The sequence below is a fragment of the Mus musculus genome, chromosome 13 (genome assembly GCF_000001635.26).
Source record: "Mus musculus strain C57BL/6J chromosome 13, GRCm38.p6 C57BL/6J".
Lineage (NCBI taxonomy): Eukaryota > Metazoa > Chordata > Mammalia > Rodentia > Muridae > Mus > Mus musculus.
Genome location: NC_000079.6, coordinates 61,659,244 through 61,678,677, shown reverse-complemented (window position 1 = coordinate 61,678,677; position 19,434 = coordinate 61,659,244). Strand labels below are relative to the sequence as shown.

At 40.2% G+C, this 19,434-nt stretch overlaps 1 pseudogene; it reads right to left on the bottom strand.

Annotated features, from left to right (window-relative positions):
* Window positions 1–11,443: 11,443 nt before the first annotated feature.
* Gm7622 lies at window positions 11,444–12,792 on the bottom strand (annotated as a pseudogene).
* Between the last annotated feature and the right edge of the window lie 6,642 nt (window positions 12,793–19,434).

The following is a 19,434-nucleotide window of genomic DNA, read 5'->3' as shown; positions in this document are numbered from 1 at the left end:
ATCAAGTGACTTTTGTGATTGTGTTACCTCACTCAGGATGATATCCTCCAGATACATCCATTTGCCCAAGAATTTCATAAATTCATTTTTTTAAAGCTGAGGTGTACTCCATTGTGTAAATGTACCACGTTTTCTGTATCCATTCCTCTGTTGAGGTACATCTGGGTTCTTTCCAGCTTCTGGATATTATGAATAAGGCTGCTATAAACATAGTGGAGCATGTGTCCTTATTACCAGTTGGAACATCTTCTGGGTATATGCCCAGGAGATGTATTGCTGGATCTTCCCGTAGTATTATGTCCAGTTTTCTGAGGAACCGCCAGACTTGTCAGAGACCATCCCGTGAGAAAACGAGCCCTTCACAATCTTCCACCCTGACAGGCCAAATGGCCTCGTGTTAGGAGCTGGTTATCACTCCCTCCTCCCTGTTCCCTTCCTGGCACCAGAGGCTGTAAAAGCTGAATTATAGTCCCCTCTTCCCTATCTCTTCCTGAACTCCCATGCCATCCAAGGACATGAGTTATGCCTGAGCCCAGCCTGACACCCCAAGGCTGTTAAGGAGGATCTATGTTCCAGAGATAAGATGCAGAGTGCCAGCTGCCTGGCACCTGACTTCGGCCCTCATGTCAGTAGATGCCCACTTCTTTGTTCTTTGTAAAATTCCCCCTCCACCCTTCCCTATTCCACTCGATGTATGCTTTAAAACAAGGCATCTCAGCATAATAAATGGAGACCTTGATAGGCATCCTTCTTGGTCTCTGCTTACCTTCCCTTCCTCCCATTTTCTTCCAGGTCTGTGGTCCCCCTCGCACCCACGAATAACTGAATCCTGTGGGACGGGATACAGACTGACTTTCAGAGTGGTTGTACAACCTTCCAATCCCACCAGCAGTGGAGTAGTATTCCTCTTTCTCCACATCTTCGCCAGCATCTGCTGTCACCTGAATTTTAGATCTTAGCCATTCTACTGGTGTTAGGTGGAATCTCAGGGTTGTTTTTGATTTGCATTTCCCTGGTGATTAAGGATGTTAAACATTTTCTCAGGTGCTTCTCAGCTATTTGGTATTCCTCAGTAGTGAATTCTTTGTTTAGCTCTACCTCATTTTTCAATGGGGTTATTTGAATTTCTGGAGTTCAGCTATTTGAGCTCTTTGTATATATTGGATATTAGTCCTCTATCAAATTTAGGATTGGTAAAAATCCTTTCCAAATTAGCTAGTGGCCTTTTTGTTTTATTGACAGTTTCTTTTGCTATACAGAAGCTTGCAATTTTATGAGGTCCCATTTGTCAATTCTTGATCTTACAGCACAAGCCATTGCTATTCTATTTAGGAATTTTTCCCCTGTGCCCATATTTTCGAGGCTTTTCCCTGCTTTCTCCACTATAAATTTTAGTGTCTGTGGTTTTTTAAAAAATATTTTTTATTACATATTTTCCTCAATTACATTTCCAATGCTATCCCAAAAGTCCCCCATACCCTCCCCCCCCAATTCCCTACCCACCCATTCCCATTTTTTGGGCCCTGGCGTTCCCCTGTACAGGGGCATATAAAGTTTGCGTGTACAATGGGCCTCTCTTTCCAGTGATGGCCGACTAGGCCATCTTTTGATACATATGCAGCTAGAATCAAGAGCTCCGGGGTAATGGTTAGTTCATAATGTTGTTCCACCTATAGGGTTGCAGATCCCTTTAGCTCCTTGAGTACTTTCTCTAGCTCCTCCATTGGGAGCCCTGTCATCCATCCATTAGCTGACTGTGAGCATCCACTACTGTGTTTGCTAGGCCCCGGCATAGTCTCACAAGAGACAGCTACATCTGGGTCCTTTCCACAAAATCTTGCTACTGTATGAAATGGTGTCAGCGTTTGGAAGCTGATTATGGGGTGGATCCCTGGATATGGCAGTCTCTAGATGGTCCATCCTTTCGTCTCAGCTCCAAACTTTGTCTCTGTAACTCCTTCCATGGGTGTTTTGTTCCCAATTCTAAGGAGGGGAATAGTGTCCACACTTCAGTCTTCATTCTTCTTGAGTTTCATGTGTTTAGCAAATTGTATCTTATATCTTGGGTATCCTAGGTTTTAGGATAATATCCACTTATCACTGAGTACATATTGTGTGAGTTCCTTTGTGAATGTGTTACCTCACTCAGGATGATGCCCTCCAGGTCCATCCATTTGGCTAGGAATTTCATAAATTTATTCTTTTTAATAGCTGAGTAGTACTCCATTGTGTAAATGTACCACATTTTCTGTATCCATTCCTCTGTTGAGGGGCATCTGGGTTCTTTCCAGCTTCTGGCTATTATAAATAAGGCTGCTATGAACATAGTGGAGCATGTGTCCTTCTTACCGGTTGGGACATCTTCTGGATATATGCCCAGAAGAGGTATTGCTGGATCCTCCAGTAGTACTATGCCCAATTTTCTGAGGAACCGCCAGACTGATTTCCAGAGTGGTTGCACAAGCCTGCAATCCCACCAACAATGGAGGAGTGTTCCTCTTTCTCCACATCCACGCCAGCATCTGCTGTCACCTGAATTTTTGATCTTAGCCATTCTGACTGGTGTGAGGTGGAATCTCAGGGTTGTTTTGATTTGCATTTTCCTGATGATTAAGGATGTTGAACATTTTTTCAGGTGCTTCTCTGCCATTCGGTATTCCTCAGGTGAGAATTCTTTGTTCAGTTCTGAGCCCCATTTTTTTAATGGGGTTATTTGATTTTTCTGAAGTCTACCTTCTTGAGTTCTTTATATATGTTGGATATTAGTCCCCTATCTGATTTAGGATAGGTAAAGATCCTTTCCCAATCTGTTGGTGGTCTTTTGTCTTATTGATGGTGTCTTTTGCCTTGCAGAAGCTTTGGAGTTTCATGAGGTCCCATTTGTCAATTCTCGATCTTACAGCACAAGCCATTGCTGTTCTATTCAGGAATTTTTCCCCTGTGCCCATATCTTCAAGGCTTTTCCCCACTTTCTCCTCTATAAGTTTCAGTGTGTCTGGTTTTATGTGAAGTTTCTTGATCCACTTAGATTTGACCTTAGTACAAGGAGATAGGTATGGATCGATTCACATTCTTCTACATGATAACAACCAGTTGTGCTAGCACCATTTGTTGAAAATGCTGTCTTTCTTCCACTGGATGGTTTTAGCTCCCTTATCGAAGATCAAGTGACCGTAGGTGTGTGGGTTCATTTCTTGGTCTTCAATTCTATTCCATTGGTCTACTTGTCTGTCAGTATACCAGTACCATGCATTTTTTATCACAATTGCTCTGTAGTAAAGCTTTAGGTCAGGCATGGTGATTCCACCAGAGGTTCTTTTATCCTTGAGAAGAGTTTTTGCTATCCTAGGTTTTTTGTTATTCCAGATGAATCTGCCAATTGCTCTTTCTAATTTTTTGAAGAATTGAGTTGGAATTTTGATGGGGATTGCATTGAATCTGTAGATTGCTTTTGGCAAGATAGCCATTTTTACAATGTTGATCCTGCCAATCCATGAGTATGGGAGATCTTTCCATCTTCTGAGATCTTCTTTAATTTCTTTCTTCAGGGACTTGAAGTTTTTATCATACAGATCTTTCACTTCCTTCGTTAGAGTCACGCCGAGATATTTTATATTATTTGTGACTATTGAGAAGGGTGTTGTTTCCCTAATTTCTTTCTCAGCCTGTTTATTCTTTGTGTAGAGAAAGGCCATTGACTTGTTTGAGTTAATTTTATATCCAGCTACTTCACTGAAGCTGTTTATCAGGTTTAGGAGTTCTCTGGTGGAATTTTTAGGGTCACTTATATATACTATCATATCATCTGCAAAAAGTGATATTTTGACTTCCTCTTTTCCAATTTGTATCCCCTTGATCTCCTTTTGTTGTCGAATTGCTCTGGCTAATACTTCAAGTACTGTGTTGAAGAGTTAGGGAGAAAGTGGGCAGCCTTGTCTAGTCCCTGATTTTAGTGGGATTGCTTCCAGCTTCTCTCCATTTACTTTGATGTTGGCTACTGGTTTGCTGTAGATTGCTTTTATCATGTTTAGGTATGGGCCTTGAATTCCTGATCTTTCTAAGACTTTTATCATGAATGGGTGTTGGATCTTGTCTAATGCTTTTTCTTCATCTAATGAAATGATCATGTGGTTTTTGTCTTTGAGTTTGTTTATATTATGGATTACATTGATGGATTTTCATATATTAAACCATTCCTGCATCCCTGGAATAAAACCTACTTGGTCAGGATGGATGATTGCTTTAATGTGTTCTTGGATTCGGTTAGCGAGAATTTTATTGAGTATTTTTGCATCGATATTCATAAGAGAAATTGGTCTGAAGTTCTCTATCTTTGTTGGATCTTTCTGTGGTTTAGGTATCAGAGTAATAGTGGCTTCATAAAATGAGTTGGGTAGAGTGCCTTCTACTTCTATCTTGTGAAATAGTTTGTGCAGAACTGGAATTAGATCTTCTTTGAAGGTCTGACAGAACTCTGCACTAAACCCATCTGGTCCTGAGCTTTTTTTGGCTGGGAGAATATTTATAACTGCTTCTATTTCTTTAGGGGATATGGGACTGTTTAGATCATTAACTTGATCCTGATTTAACTTTGGTACCTGGTATCTGTCCAGAAATTTGTCCATTTCGTCCAGGTTTTCCAGTTTTGTTGAGTATAGCCTTTTGTAGAAGGATCTGATGGTGTTTTGGATTTCTTCAGGATCTGTTGTTATGTCTCCCTTTTCATTTCTGATTTTGTTAATTAGGATTTTGTCCCTGTGCCCTCTAGTGAGTCTAGCTAAGGGTTTATCTATCTTGTTGATTTTCTCAAAGAACCAGCTCCTCGTTTGGTTAATTCTTTGAATAGTTCTTCTTGTTTCCACTTGGTTGATTTCACCCCTGAGTTTGATTATTTCCTGCCGTCTACTCCTCTTGGGTGAATTTGCTTCCTTTTTTTCTAGAGCTTTTATATGTGTTGTCAAGCTGCTAGTGTGTGCTCTCTCCAGTTTCTTCTTGCAGGCACTCAGAGCTTTGAGTTTCCCTCTTAGAAATGCTTTCATTGTGTCACATAGGTTTGGGTATGTTGTGGCTTCATTTTCATTAAACTCTAAAAAGTCTTTAATTTCTTTTTTTATTCCATCCTTGACCAAGGTATCATTGAGAAGAGTGTTGTTCAGTTTCCACGTGAATGTTGGCTTTCCATTATTTATGTTGTTATTGAAAATCAGTCTTAAGCCATGGTGGTCTGATAGGATGCATGGGCCAATTTCAATATTTTTGTATCTGTTGAGGCCTGTTTTATGACCAATTATATGGTCAATTTTGGATAAGGTCCTTTGAGGTGCTGAGAAGAAGGTATATCCTTTTGTTTTAGGATAAAATGTTCTGTAGATATCTGTTAAGTCCATTTGTTTCATCACTTCTCTTAGTTTCACTGTGTCCCTGTTTAGTTTCTGTTTCCATGATCTGTCTATTGATGAAAGTGGTTTGTTGAAGTCTCCCACTATTATTGAGTGAGGTGCAATGTGTTCTTTGATCTTTACTAAAGTTTCTTTAATGAATGTAGCTGCCCTTGCATTTGGGGCAGAGATATTCAGAATTGAGAGTTCCTCTTGGTGGATTTTACCTTTGATGAGTATGAAGTGCCCCTCCTTGTCTTTTTTGATTATTTTGGGTTGGAAGTCGATTTTGTTAGATATTAGAATGGCTACTCCAGCTTGTTTCTTCAGACCATTTGCTTGGAAAATTGTTTTCCAGCCTTTCAATCTGAGGTAGTGTCTATCTTTTTTCTGAGATGAGTTTCCTGCAAGCAGCAAAATGTTGGGTCTTGTTTGTGTAGCCAGTTTGTTAGTCTATGTCTTTTTATTGGGGAATTGAGTCCATTGATATTAAGAGATATTAAGGAAAAGTAATTGTTGCTTCCTTTTATTTTTGTTGTTAGAGTTGGCATTCTTTTCTTGTGGCAGTCTTCTTTTTGGTTCGTTGAGGGATTACTTTCTTGCTTGTTCTAGGGCGTGATTTCCGTCCTTGTATTGTTTTTTTTTTTTTTTCTGTTATTATCCTTTGAAGGGCTGGGTTCTTGGAAAGATAATGTGTGAATTTGGTTTTGTCGTGGAATACTTTGGTATCTCCATCTATGGTAATTGAGAGTTTGGCCAGGTATAGTAGCCTGGGCTGGCATTTGTGATGTCTTAGTGTCTGTATAACATCTGTCCAGGCTCTTCTGGCTTTCATAGTCTCTGGTGAAAAGTCTGGTGTAATTCTGATAGGCCTGCCTTTATATGTTACTTGACCTTTCTCCCTTACTGCTTTTAATATTCTATTTTTATTTAGTGTATTTGTTGTTCTGATTATTATGTGTCGGGAGGAATTTCTTTTCTGGTCCAGTCTATTTGGAGTTCTGTAGGCTTCTTGTATGATCATGGGCATCTCTTTCTTTATGTTTGGAAGTTTTTTTCTATTATTTGGTTGAAGATATTTGCTGGCCCTTTAAGTTGAAAATCTTCATTCTCATCTACTCCTATTATCCGTAGGTTTGGTCTTCTCATTGTGTTCTGGATTTCCTGGATGTTTTTAGTTAGGAGCCTTTTGCATTTTGTATTTTCTCCTCTTTTCGAAGATCAAGTGACCATAGGTGTGTGGGTTCATTTCTGGGTCTTCTATTCTATTCCATTGGTCTACTTGTCTGTCGCTATACCAGTACCATGTAGTTTTTATCACAATTGCTCTGTAGTAAAGCTTTAGGACAGGCATGGTGATAAGAGGAGAAAGTGGAGAAAAGGCTCAAAGATCTCTTGGCACAGGGGAAAAGTTCCTGATTAGAACAGCAATGGCTTGTGCTTTAAGATTGAGAATTGACAAATGGGACCTCATGAAACTGCAAAGCTTCTGTAAGGCAAAAGACACTCTCTATAAGACAAAAAGGCCACCAACAGATTGGGAAAGGATCTTTACCTATCCTAAATCAGATAGAGGACTAATATCTAATATATTTAAGGAATTCAAGAAGGTGGACTCCAGAAAATCAAATAACCCCATTAAAAATGGGGCTCAGAGCTAAACAAAGAATTCCCACCTGAGGAATACCGAATGGCAGAGAAGCACCTGAAAAAATGTTCAACATCCTTAATCATCAGGGAAATGCAAATCAAAACAACCCTGAGATTCCACCTCACACCAGTCAGAATGGCTAAGATCAAAAATTCAGGTGACAGCAGATGCTGGTGAGGATGTGGAGAAAGAGGAACATTCCTCCATTGTTAGTGGGATTGCAAGCTTGTACAACCACTCTGGAAATCAGTCTGGTGGTTCCTCAGAAAATTGGACATGGTACTACTGGAGGATCCTGCCATACCTCTCCTGGGCATATATCCAGAAGATGTTCCAACTAGTAAGAAAGAAACCTGCTCCACTATGTTCATAGCAGCCTTATTTATAATAGCCAGAAGCTGGAAAGAACCCAGATGTCCCTCAACAGAGGAATGGATACAAAAAATGTGGTACATTTACACAATGGAGTACTATTCACCTATTAAAAAGAATGAATTTATGAAATTCCTAGGCAAATGGTTGGACCTGGAGGATATTATCCTGAGTGAGGTAACCCAATCACAAAAGAACTCAAATGATATGTACTCACTGATAAGTGGATATTACCCCAGAAACTTAGAATACCCAATATATAAGTTACAATTTGCAAAAACATGAAACTCAAGAAGAACGAAGACCAAAGTGTGGACACTTTGCCCCTTCTTAAAACTGGGAATAAAACACCCATGGAAGGAGTTACAGAGACAAACTTTGGAGCTGAGACAAAAGGATGGACCATCTTGAGATTGCCATATCCAGGGATCCATCCCTTAATCACCCTCCAAATGCTGACAGCACTGCATACACTAGCAAGATTTTTCTGAAAGGACCCTGATATAGCTGTCTCTTGTGAGACTATGCAGGGGCCTAGCAAACACAGAAGTGGATGCTCACAGTCAGCTATTCGATTGATCACAGGACCCCCAATGGAGGAGCTAGAGAAAGTACCCAAGGAGCTAAAGGAATATGCAACCCTATAGGTGGATCATCATTATGAACTAACCAGTACCCTGGAGATCTTGACTCTAGCTGCATATGTATCAAAAGATGGCCTAGTCGGCCATCACTGGAAAGAGAGGCCCATTGGACTTGCAAACTTTATATGCCCCAGTACAGGAGAACGCCAGGGCCAAAAAGTGGGAGTGGGTGGGTAGGGTGTTGGGGGAGGGTATGAGGGACTCTTGGGATAGCATTGGAAATGCAAATTAGTAAAATACCTAATTTAAAAAAAAATGTTCTTAAAAGGCTGAAAATACAGCTGTTCTAGACTTCCCAGGGAGGGAAACACTCAACACACAATTCAAAGATTAATTAAGATAGCCAGAAGCTGGAGAAAACCTAGATGTCTTATGACAGAAGAAGGGTACCGAAAATGTGGTTCATTTACACAATGGAATACTACTCAGCTATTAAGAACAAGGACATCCAGCCGGGTGTGGTGGCACATGCCTTTAATTATAGCACTCGAGAGGCAGATACAGGCAGATTTCTGAGTTTGAGGCCATCCTGGTCTACAAAGTGAGTTCCAGGACAGCCAGGGCTATACAGAGAAACCCTGTCTTGAAAAACAAACAAAAACGAGGAATCCAAGTCTTTCATTTTGGGTGTGTTTGGTGTCTGTTATAGCTGTCTGGTATGAGGCTATGCCAGTGTCTGGCAAATACAGAAGTGGATGCTCACAGTAATCTATAAGATGGAACACAGGACCCCCAATGGAGAACCTAGAGAAAGCACCCGAAAGAGTTGAAGGGGTCTGCAACCCTATAGGTGGAACAACATTATGAACTAACCAGTACCCCCAGAGCTCGTATCACTAGCTGCATATGTAGCAGAAGATGGCCTAGTCGGCATCACTGGGAAGAGAGGCCCCTTGGTATTGCAAACTTTATATGCCCCAATACAGGGGAATGCCAGGGCCAAGAAGCAGTAGTAGGTGGGTAGGGGAGCAGGGCAGAGGGAGGGTATAGTGAACTTTCAGCATAGCATTTGAAATGTATATGAAGAAAATATCTAATAAAAAGTAAATAAATAAATAAATAAATAAATAAATAAATAAGAAAGAATGAAAGAAAGAAACAAACAAAGAAACAAAAAACCGAGGAAATCCTGAGTTTTGCAGGCAAATGATTGAATCTAGAAAACATCATCCCGAGTGAGGTAACTCATACCCCAAAGGACTTGCATGGTATGTACTCATTAATAACTGGATATTAGCCAAAAAGAAAGAAAAAGAAAAAAACCTATACAGAATACACAAGATACAGTCTACAGAATTCAAAAGGCTCAACAAGCTGAAGTGTCCACCCAAGTGAGGACGCCTCATTTCCACTTGGGAGAGAGAAGAAAGCAAACACAAGTGGGGAGGGAGGAACTTGGGAGAGAAAGTGGATGGGGTTGGGGGGCAGTGGGAGGTAGAGGGGTACCTGATCTGGTATTGGGTGAGGGAAAAGGATTGAAGACCTGAGGGTCAGCAGAAAGAATGTAAACAGGCAACCTCAGGAAATAGGAGGTTGGAGGAACCCCCCCGGAATGCACCAGAGACCTGGGAGGTGAGAGATTAACAGGACATATAGGGAGGGATCTTTGATGAAATGCCTGACAGTAGGCAGAGGGAACTTATAGAGCCCACCTCCAGCAGGAAGACAGGACATCAAATGAGGGATGGGGTTGCCATCCCATAGTCACATCTCTGACCCATAATTGTTTCTGTCTGAAAGGATTACAGGGATGAAAATGAAGAGGAGTCTGAGGAGAAGAAGGTCTAGCGACAGGCCCAAGGTGGGATTCAGCTTGACGGGCGGTCCCAAAACCTGACAGTATTACTGAGGCTATGTAAAGCTCACAAAAAGAGATAATAACTGACCCCAAAAGACCCAACAAGCAGCTGAAAGAGTCAGACATAGTTATTTACACCCAAGCAATGGACAGAAGCAGCTGACCCCTGTTGTTGAATTAGGGAAGGCTGAAAGAACCTGAGGGGAAGGGCGATCCTGTAGGAGGACCAGCAGTCTCAATTAATCTGGACCCCTGAGATCTTTCAAACACTGGACACCAAACAGGCAGCATACATCAGATGATATGAGTCCCCCAACACACATAGAGTAGAAGACTTTCAGTTCTGTGTTCATTCCGAGATGATACACCTAACCCTCAAGAGACTAGGTGTTTAGAGTTCAGGTGGGGTTGGGGGTGGAGGCATCCATGAGTAGATGGGGTTGGGTGGGGAGGAGGTGTGGGATGTGGAGCAGTTATATTTATATATATATATATATATATATTTTTTTTTTTTTACAGAAAGGAAGTTCCTACAGGAAATCCAGTGTTGTAAATGTTTTTGTAGATCCAGCTCCCATAATTAAGTTATTAGGAACCTCACAGTTGGCACTAGTTTTCTCTTTGCCAAGGGGCGAACCACCACCTTGTATCCCGCTTCTCAGTCCACAGCGAATTCAGATTAGAGGGCAGTGGTCACATGCTCACCATGATGCGATTTAGTAGCTCACGGCTGCCACTCCCCTAAGGCACTCAGCAATAGAAGTCAAAGCATATCACACCAACCACAAAAACCTGCTCAGCAATGGAGGTGAACAGAACAATGCATATGGAAGAACCCTCCTCCTCTTCTGACTGGAGGGTCTTCCTGGTGTTTCTGATTGGCCAGTGAATCTTGAGTGACACTAGCACCTTCCTTAGGGTTAGACTGTGCTGAAGGGTACACAACAACATTAGGTTTCTTGTCCAGGAGCTGACCAATTTTCAGAATGGCAAGTTTTGTCTTTCAGTATCACTTTTGCCTTTTTTTTTTTTTTTGTATTTCAGATGGGTAGATTTTATTCTTATTTTTCCAGTTTATTAACACTGCTTTAAAAAAGGAGCTTTTGGGCCTCCAAATATTTATATTTACATACATTTCAAAGGGATCCAGTGATTAATATAAGATTCAGTTTAACATGGACAAAGACTTTCTCTGTTACTGTAGTTCATGAATTTTAACCTGTAATACAACTGATCTAGCATTTCATACATGACATGTTTGATGTTCTCTAAATGCAGCTGAGCTAAAAAATAAAATAAAACTATTATGGATGATGAAAGAATAGTTTCAAATTCCATTGCAGACTCACAATAGCTTCATGAAACCTGGAGTTTATTTTCTTAAAGACAATTCAGGGCTTCAAAGAAAAAAAGTACTTGAAGATAGTTCCTCCATTAGATATCTGTATGGGAGATAATGTCTTCATTTTTTTTTTAACTTGTGTGGTATAAATTTGCACGGCATAGTATATTTCTGAAAAAAGCAATAGACATCATTAAGAAAATAGACACTATTTCTAAATTTTGTTAGGAATAAGAAAGCACCACTGATTTGAGGTTATGTCCTGTTGTCACTGATAGTTGACTGTGAGTTGTTTATTTCATCATTTACTCTTATTAAATGTTTTTCTGGGTAATAGCACTTAAGACCATTATTGTGGCTTTCGGACCACAAACAAAACACACTCATAGTAGTATTTCATCATAGAGAGATCATTCACAGTATATGTTGACAATACAGATTCTTTCTCCACCTCTAGCTGAAATCCATACTGCAGAACAACATTTTTAATATCCTCATAGCTCAATTCTATAGATAGTTCATTTGCCAGATTTTCAAAATGGTATAGTAGAGGACCAAGATTTATCCAGATTCCACGTGGCTTGAGTATTCTCCATAACGTATCAATATAATCATTTACATTGTGAGCTGTGTCTATGAAGAAACAGGTGGCAATACCGTCCCAGGCACTGCATTCGGAGTAAATCTCCTGAAAGTCTCCTGCTGTCATCGAAAAGTTAGAATCAGGAGGACGACTGTGGGGGTCAACATCAGGGAAAAGAATGGGTCGGATCTGATCAGCTGATCTCCGATTATTGCTAAACTGATGGATCCAGGGATAAAGTTTATATTTGTTAATTTCAGAACATCTGTTGAGTACAACGTTGGAAGAAAAGAGCATAAAAAAACTCCATTCATTTCCTTGACAAGCATAACCTAGCATAGCTACTTCCCAGGCCAATCTTCCTAGTCCAGCACCAGGTACCAGAATATTTACTTTAGAAGGATCCCATCTCTCTTTTGGAAAAATTTTGATAATCTCTTTAATGATTGGCTTATAGCAGGCGTCCCTTTCTGCTTTCCCGGTCTCACTCCAGTCTCTTACAAACTGTTTCAGTGTAGATTTTAACTTATCCATGTCAAATGTAGATGCTGGCATAATCTTTCCATTGGCATCTTCTCCATATTCTTTATTTTCGAACATATGTATGCAATCATTCACAATGGTCAGCAGTATTTCCTGATTATGGTCAATGCATTTCCGGATCTTGTCCAAGTGAAGAGGAAACTGAGGAAGCAGTTTCTGCTGGTTATCTGGAAGTGATCGAAACTGTCTTTCTGTTCTGTTCACTCGTTCGTGCATGCTGGTGCCATAGTAGCGGAAAGCATTGATGACCTTCCAGAAGTGCTCCCGCTCCAGCTGCTCCTCGTCCTCCGCGGTGCCGCGCGCCGGGGGGCCAGGCAGGCGCGGCCGAGCCCAAACGCCCGGCGGAGAACTGCACCTCCATGTCCTCGCTTCGCCTGCCGTCCTGGGCCGGTTGAGACGCGGGCGGAGCGCGCTGTCGTCGCTGCATCGCCGCCGCGGCCCACGGCGTGACCCGCCTGCGCTTCCCGGCTTCCGAGTGCGTGGTGGCAGACGGCCGGGCCTCCTCTAGACGGCGCCGGCCGCGGCCGAGGCCTCCCTTGCCTATCTTTCAATAGCCTAAATTTCTGTCTTCCAACACTAAGCAAGGATTTCTTCCCCCACCCCCGCTCCCCCTTCTCCCGTCTCCTCCACCTCCTCTTCATACTTTTGCTCCTCCTCTTTCTGTTCTATTTCTTCTTCTCCACTTCTTTCTTTTCATCTTCTTCTTGGTCTCCTTCTTGTTCTTTCTCTTATTTTTCGTCTTCTTTTCTACCTGCCCCTCCCCCCACACCTTCTCATGCTAAACCTCCTTGAATCAAGATGGAGACCTTCAAAAATTCATTATTCATTATATGACCCATTCGCAGAATGATTCTGAGGATATTAAAACTTGATAGAAATTTTAGGACACAAAATACGATATGTGATTTTGTGATTTCACACTTTTTCACTTTCACCTATTGAGCTCTGCCATTCCACAATGGGTGCAGACAGAGTCCTAGACTGGGAAATTCATAGTTATGAAGAAGATCTTGCAGTCTTCCAGAGCATGTCTACTTGATTTATTCAATCAAGGAACAGGGTACATCATGTGTACATTCTCTTACACACCTACAGTAAGTTCTGCCATCAATTTGCTTCATAGTTGGGAAGTCCTGCAGGTAAACATAAGTCACATTCAAACAGTAACTGTTGTTCACGGAGAAATATCCCTCATGAAAAACAATAAATTGTCTATGAAGGAATTCAGAGACAGAAGAGAGATGGTGGGAATGCTGTAAGTATAATGGAAAAATACAGTTTTAAAAGTGGAAAAGGCTTGATGATTATGTGCTCCAGAGAGGAGGGAAGTGTATTAGAGCACACCAAGTGTTACTCAGGCCTAGTCTCTCAGGAGGATCTTTTTTTTTTTTTAAATATTTATTTTTTATTTTAGAGATTTATTATTATTATTATTATTATTATTATTATTATTATTATTATTATTATATAACTACATTGTACCCGACTTCAGATGCACCAGAAGAGGGAGTGAGATCTCATTTTGGGTGGTTGCTGGGATTTGAGCTCAGGACCTTCAGAAGAGCAGTCACTGCTCTTACCACTCAGACATCTCTCCAGCCACCAGGAGGATCATCTTTAAACTTGAAAAGAAAAAACTGCCTTATTTGGTAACAACACAATCATTATCTAGATATTATTCTTCGTAGAATTAGTGTAACTACAGTAATTTGACATTTTAGCAAGTTCAGCTTTTTATCCAAATTTTTTTTTTTTTTTTTTTTTTGGTTTTTCAAGACAGGGTTTCTATTTCTATCCTAGGCTGTCCTGGAACTCACTTCATAGACCAGGCTGGCCTTGAACTCAGAAATCCACCCGCCTCTGCCTCCCAAAATTGATTACCTCAATGTGAATTTTAAGTACTGTCAAAGCAGAGATATTATTATCACCTCCTTTGTCCTGACCCTTTCTGGGCTGTGACTAAACATATTTCAAAGTTGGTCACAAAATTCAATTCTTGCACAGGTGCAGCTTCATTGGACAGTCCCCAACAGAAAACAGAAGTTGGATGGCAATCATTCACTGGCCTATCTTTCCTTTCAATGCAGTCAAGGCCCAGGCTGGGAGAGGTGCAGGACTGACATCCAAGCTTGTGGCAGCAGAGACAGGACTGGAAGATCACATTAATTCTAAATTACAGAGTATGAGCCAGCCTATGCTACAGCAGATAATGCTCTAAACAGAAATAAATAATCTACAGCACTCTTTAAAAATGAAAAGAAATTTTTAATGACTGGGAAGTACTGGAGAAGGAAAACAATTAAGAGACAAGAGCAGAGATGCATTTAAAGGAAATCACATTCAAACACTGAAATCAAGTATTAACTCTTTAAAAAGATAAACATCATTGAAAACTTCTCACATATCTCCACCAATTTTCAAAAAAAGGAGAGCATTCCCTGGCAGCGAGAATGCTGTTAAGAAGATGGGGTTTTACCTCACCCCATGAGCAATGTTAGCTGCTGAGTTATGTAACTTAACACATGCAATCACATGTAATCACTGGCCTGTTTCTCAGCCCTTGGAGCTGAAGTAAATTTGCAAGTAGATTGGACATATAGGCAATATTGACATCTAGTCGGAAATTCAATATTCATTGAACCAAGCTAATCATCCCAATGTGTATGCCCACCAGTCTGATCTGCTTTCTCTCACATGACATGAATTAATAAATGCTGGGGAATTACAAGTTCACTCACCCTGGCATAACCAGGGACTTCTACATAATGGTGATACTAACAGTTGTTTGTGTGCCAAATATCTTTCTGTGAATTACACAAGAATCTTGTCCTCCTACTCTGGTCTGAAGGCAGAAGCCATGCTCCACATGCAAATCCTTTCCCCCCTTACTGCACTGGAAAGTTGACTACATGGCTCTAACAGGTCATTTAAAACTGAGTGGTACTGCAGGCAGTTCATTTAACCATTTGGCTAGCTTAATCAAGAAGACAATATGTTATATTGCCCTCAGGAGCAAGAACTGAGATCAAGGCCACCTGAGTGTAAGTGGGAGAGTTTTTCTCAGAAACATCTTTCTAGGCTGGAGGTACAGCTGTGTTTTGATAAGGAAATCACTGCACAAAAGTAAATGATTATTTTGAAAAACTTCTTTACAAAGAATGTGTATTCAGCTCAAAGAGAACCCAGCCAAGAATAGATTTTGCATTTCACATTTGCTACCACTTTAATTCTTTTTAAGTTTTAGGACCCAGGTTATCCTTTGAACCACAGCAATAGGGAAAGGAGTCTGCAAGTCTAGCCACTGAGGCACATGGGGATTTATAACTCAAGTGCACATTTTAATCATGAAGGAGGACTTCAAAGATAGAGTTAAAAGATGTATCAGTGCCACAATTCTCACACATAAAAGCTACATATGATGGGAGACTTCTGTTAATAGTGTTAGGACTAGGGACTGTGTCCTAACTACTCTAACCAGCTAGGCTGAACCACTCAGCCTCATACAAAACAGAAATATAGAATATTGGAAAAGTCACCTAACAGTACCATGGTTACTGCTTGTACAAGAACAATTCTACTGAGCTACTCTAATCTCAAAGAAAACCAGCTTTTCCTCCTGAGCAAGCTGGTTCAGAGGAAGGCAATGGACGCATCAATGCAGTACAAGAAAGAGTTACATTCCAACTAGCCCGACTGCTGTCTATCTCAGTGCCATTACTATAATGTGGAGAATTCCAGTTTTTTGAGCTATACTTTTAAATTTTATTTAATATGTATTTTAATTTTACTTTGTATGCATGTGTCTGTGCTCTGTATACTTTGAGACTAGAAGGCAACAGCAAATACTTGGCAATAATAGTTAGCAACCAGGTAGTTTAGGGAATGTGCCACAATTCTCACACATACAAGGGACACAAAACACAAATATAGAATATTGCAAAAGTCACCTAACAGTACTGTGGTTGCTGCTCTTACATGAACAATTCTGCTGAGCTACTCTAACCTCAAAGAAACCTCGGCCTTGGCTCTCCGGACCTTGCAACACACTCTGTTGACCACTTTTAACTTGGATGACTGTGAAATCCTGCTGTCCTCACTCTGTAAGCACCATGAATATAGGCATGTGCAACCATACCTGGTTTAGGTGGCTTCCACTTCAATTACTAATGCATTAGAATTACAGCATGTGAAAGACGAACAGTTCCAATTAAGTATATTCAGAAGCAACTTAACTGTGTGACCCTCAGTTTTACCATCTGTAGAACAAAAATAGAAGTCTACCCCAGTTTTGGTGAATTATAACAGATGCCACCATAAACCAAAATAATAATGTTCTTAGTTCACAGAGAGTAGCTTTTAGGAAGGAGAGCTACATAGGATGGGAGACTTCTGTTAATAGTGTTAGGACTAGGGACTGTGTCCTAACTACTCTAACCATTAAGACAAAAAAAAGTGTTATCTGGCGACAACGTGCCCACCTATGTGTGAGATATATACTTGATTGCAGACTATTCTACATTATTACATCTCTATGAGATAGATGAATAGGATGCTTTGGGTGTATACCTAAGGTATTGTTCTTTCTATTTTCATCTATAATTTCACTTTCTATTTTCATCTATTATTTCACTTTAATTTTAATATTATTAAAGCGTGTTGACAAAACAGGACCCACGGAGTATACATGTTCTATTTTTGGACTTGTACTCAGAAGGCTGACACATGAGTATCAAGAGTAAAAGATAGCCCTGACTAATGACTGACAGCAAAGCTAGGATGTATAACAACCAACTCTCAAATGATTTTGTGAGAAAATGAAACACAAAGCCGTGCCCACTATGCTTTCACCAGCAACCTTACTCGAAATGTATGATCTCACTGCCCTCATATTTCAATAAACAATGGACCACTTAGAAGATGAGTATCCAATTCATTTCATTGCAGTAGAAGAGTACCTATCAACAAGAAAAGTGGGATTAAAGCTAAACAGAAATCACAGAAGTCAAGGATCGCATAATAAACATCTGTAAATGGTCTTGAAAGACATAGAATAAACTTTAATATCTATTACAAATGTTTGAAAATAAAACCACCACCACAATTGGTGATCTCTACTACAACACTCGAGTGACCATGGGAAATAATTTACTCCCTTCAAGGCTCTGATGAAGAAGAAAAGAAACAGGATGTTGTCCCTGATATGGAAAACATCTGTGATGTTACAGGCTATAACAAGGTCATCAACATGGATAGGGTGTTTCTCTTGTATAAGATTTTTTTTTTCTATTTCCTGATGATATAAAACACTTTAATTATTTAGATGGCTAGAGACATGGCCAACTAATTAAGACATTTTCATTCCCAGGGACAAGGTCAGGTTTGGACATCTTAGTGTATCTTCTGCCATAAGAAGATACAACAACTTAATAATCTTGGATATCAGCATAGACATGCACATACTCACCCGAAGATGCAGACAAACCCCATAAATAAAATTAAACGACGTTGGTCCGCAAAGAAAATTTTATTCATGATGTTATTCTTGTATAAACATTGACTACTATAACCCAGGGTTTGTGGCATCTAATGCTTATCCACGGAGATTTTCTTCATCATAAGTTGGCTTATATAACAAAAAGCAGACAGAGAATTGATGGCAGAGAAATCAATACTTCTCAGTTAGTAATGTCATGTGGGGAGATGTAGGAAATGTCTGCCTGCTGCAGAAAATATGTCACTATGGTTGAATTTCAGAGTTTACTTCCTCAAACACACACACTCTCTCTTTCTTTCTTTCTTCTTTGTTTTTTTTGGTTTGTTCAAGGCAGGGTATCTCTGTGAAGCCCTGGCCGTGCTGGAACTCACTATGTAGACCAGGCTGGCCTCGAACTCAGAAATTTGCCTGCCTCTGCCTCTCAAGTGCTGGGATTAAAGGTGAGTGACACCTCACCTGGCTTTAACTCTCTCTTTAAGGCTATAGGGTGAGGACGTGAGCTCTGAGCTCCTCCTCTAGCTGCCACAAATGACACTTGTTGCCCTGATAATATCATGGTGATCCTATATCCCTTTAGAACTTTAAGGAAATTTAAATGCTTCAAAAAATTGCCTTCATGTTGGGGTTTCGTCTCTTGCTATGTACTGTAATGTTAAAAGCATGAAACTAAAAACTGATTGCTCCATAGAAGACAAGATCTGCACACACACCCTAAAGAAGGTGTGTGACCTTGCTCTCAAGTTTCTTCTGACTGGTTTTTAAAGATGACAACAATCAATAGCTGGACAGTAGCTGGGCAGACCAGACATAGACAGGGATTAGGGATACTGGACTTGGGGTCAGAGGAGAACCACAAGGAGAAGTAGACAGAGAAAAAAGTAGCCTTAGGTTAGGTCAATAATAAAATAATGGCCATGTGGGGTGACTAAGTGGAGTTAAGCATAGCCCAGATGAAATATGGCAAAATTATATGACAAAATTACTGGCTGGGAAATAGATGTGATAGAATAGAGGATAGATATCAGCCAATATTGGGTGTTGATTAAGGTTTATTACAAATATAAAAGTTGTGTGTGTTTTACCTAGAAAAGAAATGGCCAAAACTGGGGTGGAAAACCTGGTTTGGGATTGCAGTTTTCTACAATACCTTAGACAGTTTATCACAACAACAGAAAAGGCACTAATACTCACCAACAGTGTTTCACAACTGAATGAGTTATTTCATGGACTTAAAGTGAACTGTGAATTCTAAATCAGTTACCTCATCAATGAACCTCATAAGGCTTTTGTCCCTATGAGTTTCCAGGTAGGAACAAAACAGAGACATCATCATACTTGAGCTGATAGTTGACACTTGCTAGAATTTTTCTCAAGAATGAATAATATTGTGTAAATTAATGTAAATGGGTTGGACAGAGATTGGACCATGTCCATCAGAGTCATAGATTGCCTTATTTTTTAGTTCTTTAAAGTCCTAATAGATTAATGTGACATGCAAACTTTAACCGATCTAGTACATGCTAAAGGTTTTACTCACACATACAGATGCTGTGGCATACAAAATGTTTCCATAGTGGCTCCATTTACAGGGTTACCCTGCAGACTGGATTTTTCTCAAGAAAAAAACAA